Source organism: Lepidothrix coronata, unplaced genomic scaffold (assembly GCF_001604755.1).
Source record: "Lepidothrix coronata isolate B3197 unplaced genomic scaffold, Lepidothrix_coronata-1.0 Scaffold58, whole genome shotgun sequence".
NCBI classification, from domain to species: domain Eukaryota; kingdom Metazoa; phylum Chordata; class Aves; order Passeriformes; family Pipridae; genus Lepidothrix; species Lepidothrix coronata.
Genome location: NW_016690238.1, coordinates 4,129,810 through 4,134,182, shown reverse-complemented (window position 1 = coordinate 4,134,182; position 4,373 = coordinate 4,129,810). Strand labels below are relative to the sequence as shown.

The window sequence follows — 4,373 nt, the reverse complement described above, 5'->3', positions numbered from 1 at the left end:
GGATTCACAAATTAAAGATAAAAAGAGAGGACTGCACTAGACTTTGAAAAGCATAAAGTTATAATGATACAGAGGAGATACAAGAACCCCAAAGAAATTATCAATCTTTTCAGGAACACCTAAATAGGTGTTAGTCAAGCAGAGGAAAGAGAAGTTCTCTAACTATAAAGTTAAAATTACCATAAATGTAAAGTCAGAATTACAATCCACTTGTTTATTATGACCAAAGAGAGCAGAACAATAAGAACCAGTCTGAATTAACACCACAAGCCTGGACTAGCTCCTCAAAGACACCTCCTATTAGGGCTGGTAGAACACCAGAACCAGCTACACAAAGATGCTGCAGGATCTCTTGGCCTGGACATTTTAACAGAGCAAAGAAAACCAGGAGCCACCCTACAGTACCCAGTGAGAGTAACAAGACAGGCTCAGTCAAGAGTCCAAAGCTTTAGAGAGGTTTGCATCAATGAAGCAGATCCAAGATGCAGCCAGGAAACCAACCCACAGGTCAGGATGATGCCCAGTGAAGGGTCAGGCACAGTCTGGTGGTTTCTACAGCAGGTCCATGTACAAAGAAGGTTCAAAGCCAGAACAGGAATTTGGGCTACAAATTATAGTGTCACTCATAGAGCCCACAGCTCCAGAGTGACAGTCCCCAGGCCAGCTTACACAGGGGCTACAGGCCCAGGCTGAGCTTATATGGAGCTCCTGGGCCACGTGGGCAGAGGGTGTGGGTGAAGGCCCCTGGTGAGGGTGGTCAGGGCCATAAGGGCTGTCAGAGCACTCAGAACCATCACAGCCTGCTAATGCTGAAGTAATAATGAGAGTGCTGAGTTTTGCTTAATGTTATTCATCAAGGGTAACTTTGACTCATTGCAAATGTCATTTTATAAATGTGTGTCTTAAACACAACTTTCAAAACTCTCTAATTTAATTATTAGCATAGTCCTGTCACACACACAGCATCTAGTTTATGTGCTTGGGTATGACTTGTGCTGCATTTTAATGTGCCTGTTCTGAGACAGTGATTTCAAATGCATTTGAAAGGTCTGATGAGAGAACTGTTTATAACATACCTCACTGAAGGCACCCACACACACACTTGGCTAAGCTCTAGTTCACCCAAAACATCAGCAGATATGCCAGTGTTGCTCTCATCCACAGGATATTTTAAGTACCAGAATGCTAAAGTAATTTCAATACAAGGATTAACAGAGGGCTATGACCAAGTATGACATCATTTATGGATAGATTGTGTGGATGCTTCATGACAGTTTTTGGAGATTAACATCTGCCTCTTGAGCTGGGGGGAAAAAAACATCTCCAACATCACTGGCAAACCACCAGAGAACATCCCTGATCCCCCTAAAACTCTGGGGTTTAGTAATTAGAAGATGTAAAGATAAAGTGTTAGAATAGATGGGATGGAAGGAAGTCAGGTGTCCACTTGAATGTCTCAATTTTAAAATGTTCCCTGAACACAAATAAACCTTAGAAATGTGGTGGGGTTTTTTTGATGTTATTTTCCACTCAATCAGAGTGAATCATAAACATCACCTGTCACAGCTGGTAACTGCAACTGGAGTCTGATTTACTCTCAGGAGATTATTATGCCACACAGATACTAATATCTCAAACTCCAAAGCTATGACTGACTGCTAAAATCAGTCTAATTATACTCCAGGAAACCAGTGGAAGACTGAATAGAAAAGAAAGACCAAAGCTTCTGTAGAAATGCTAAAGAAGCTTTGGGTCTTATGAATACATTGATGTAAATGCTTTCAGATTCAGCTGTAATGTTACTATTTTTTTTTTTCAAGGGAAGTGCACCTATCTGCAAATTTGTATAAGCTGAAATACTGTAAAGGAACCAGGAAGTTATACTTCTGTTCTCTAAATCCACTGTGCTGAAGCAAAAATACGGATATTTCTCATTACTGGAATAACAAAAGCTGGATCCTCACATGAGAGATTGACAGAATACCTTGTTAATTATTGTGATAGTTTTATCATGGATTCTTACTGTGGATTGCAGGTAAGTGCTCAGACCACCTCGCAGGGGAAAGAAGAGCTGGTTTGTGCCCCGAAGCAAGTCACTGGCTGGGTACAAAGGGACACAGTAAATGTGTCCAGACACACAGTTTTGTTGGGAGTAGCACGACATAAAAATGGTACAGGGGATCCTGGTCTTGCCATTGCATCCATACTGGAGTAAAATTTGGTTCTGTTTGATTTGGGAGGTATTTCTGCAGGCATTTTGCTAAATCTCTTTGCAGAGAAGTCCAAGTAGCTGTTTGCAGCACAGAGGTTTAACCAGCCTTCCTGTGAACTGAGAGGAAACAGGAGAACAGAGGAATGACAAGGGCAGGAGAGACTGGAATTGTGGCCTTGCACTTTTCTGTGTGAGAGAACACACAGGCTGGGAGAAGGTTTAAAAGGGAAGGCAGGAAAAGCTAAGGCAATCAAGGATAGCCATGGAGTAGAGGAAGTTTCTTTTGAAGCAATATTGCAGCCAGAAAATAGGATAATACAGCACAAAGGGAAGAATGAAATTTATGGGTATTTTTAAGGAAGTTAAAGTTGTATGCCAAATAGGGAAAACCACATTGTTGGAAGCTTATCATCATGGTAGTAAAAGGCCAGGGGAAAAAACCCAAAACCCAAAACAAACCCCAAACTGCTCTTTATGCAAAGTGTTATGGCTGTTCATAGGTAACTTGTATCTGCAAAACTACCTCTAAAGCACAAGAAATACTTCAGTTATCTCTTCTTTTTATAGGAGTCAGGATCGTATCTCTTCAGTAACAATATGATAATAGTAACTCATTTGTAAAACTGGTATATTGGCAAGTGTTGGCAAGTTACAAAGCAAACCCCGTATAGTCTCTGTTTTAATTAACAGACACTTGTTCCTTTGCTAAAGCTGGTGCAGCTTTGAGTGACTATTACTATAACGATGTTAACATTGTGATGCTTTGAACACTTTAGGGTGGGTGTACAAGGTAACCTAGTTAGTTTTTGTAACTACAGGCTTAAGGTTAATTTGTTGCAGCAAAATTACTCTGGAAAGCAAAACCAGCTGTAGACCGAGGCAGGTCTTAAAGCTGGTTACAAGTAAAAATATATACTAATGGCTGTACTTCAGCTAAATCAGATTAAATTACTTTAATTGCATGATTTTTAACTGCTGCAGTTTTACAGATAGAGGCCCCAGTATGTATGACACTAATTCATGTAAGGGATTTCTGTAGGTGTAACTATTTCTCATGCTGGTATCAATATACTGGTATGGAAACCACTTACATAATCTAACAGTGGTAGAACAGTTCAGAGAGGTGTAAGGAAAGCCCTGAGTCTCCTTTGCTTTGCAGCCCATTTGTTGCTGGTGTTGTGTCCTGGCTGTGTCAGGAGCAGTGTGGCAGCAGGAGCAGGGAAGGGGATCCTTCCCCTGTGCTGGGCACTGGTGAGGCCACCCCTGGAGTGCTGTGCCCAGCTCTGGGCCCCTCAGTTCAGGAAGGACATGGAGGGGCTGGAGCAGGTGCAGAGAAGGGAACAGAGCTGGGGAAGGGACTGGAGCACAAGTGCTGTGAGGAGAGGCTGAGGGAGCTGGGGAAGTTCAGCCTGGAGGAGGCTCAGGGGAGACCTCCTCACTCTCTGCAATCCCTGGCAGGAAGGTGTAGCCAGGTGGGGGTCTCTTTTCCAAGGCAACCAGCGATAGGATGAGAGGAAACGGCCTCAATTTGTGCCAGAGAAGGTTAAGGTTGGACATGAGGAAGAATTTCTTCACAGAAAGGGTGAGCAGACATTGGTAAGGGGCTGCCCAGGGGCGTGGTGGAGTCACCGACCCTGGAGGTGCTTAATGAAGCGCTGGTCCGGGTGACAGGTGGTGTTTGGTTACAGGTTGGACTCGATGATCCCAGAGGTCTTTTCCAACCTGACTGATCCCGTTACTTGTAAACGCTTCGTACGGCACAACCCGCGGGCGCTGCGGTGCTGTGCCGGTGTGTGTTTGTCACCCTGTGCCCGGGGGGCTCAGCGCTGCCCGAGGGGCCGGGCGGGCTCATCCTCCTCCTCGCGGGGCTGCTCCGGCCTTCCTCCTCCTCCTCCTCCTCCTCCCCGAGGAGCCGCCGTCTCCCGGTGCCGCGGTGCCGGGCGGGCGGAGCGGGAGCGGCGCTGCCTCCTCGGCCGGGTGCGGGTGGCGGCCGGCGGAGGTGCCTGTCCCTCACGCACAGGTAGGCGCTGAGGCGGGCTCTGTCCGGCGGTCCCGGCTCTGTCCGGCGGTCCCGGCTCTGCCCCGCGGTCCCGGCTCTGCCCCGCGGTCCCGGCTCTGCCCGGCGGTCCCGGCTCTGCCCCGCGGTCCCGGCTCTGCCCCG

At 46.4% G+C, this 4,373-nt stretch overlaps 1 protein-coding gene across 1 annotated transcript in view; it reads left to right on the top strand.

The window, feature by feature from the left end:
- The first annotated feature begins 4,211 nt into the window (after window positions 1-4,211).
- The window catches only part of TLN2 (talin 2), a 155,914-nt gene continuing 155,752 nt past the window's right edge, over window positions 4,212-4,373 (top strand). Inside the window, exon 1 of the mRNA XM_017816942.1 lies at window positions 4,212-4,232. The gene's annotated coding sequence lies outside the window, so the exon portion shown is untranslated. The remainder of the gene's footprint in view (window positions 4,233-4,373) is intronic.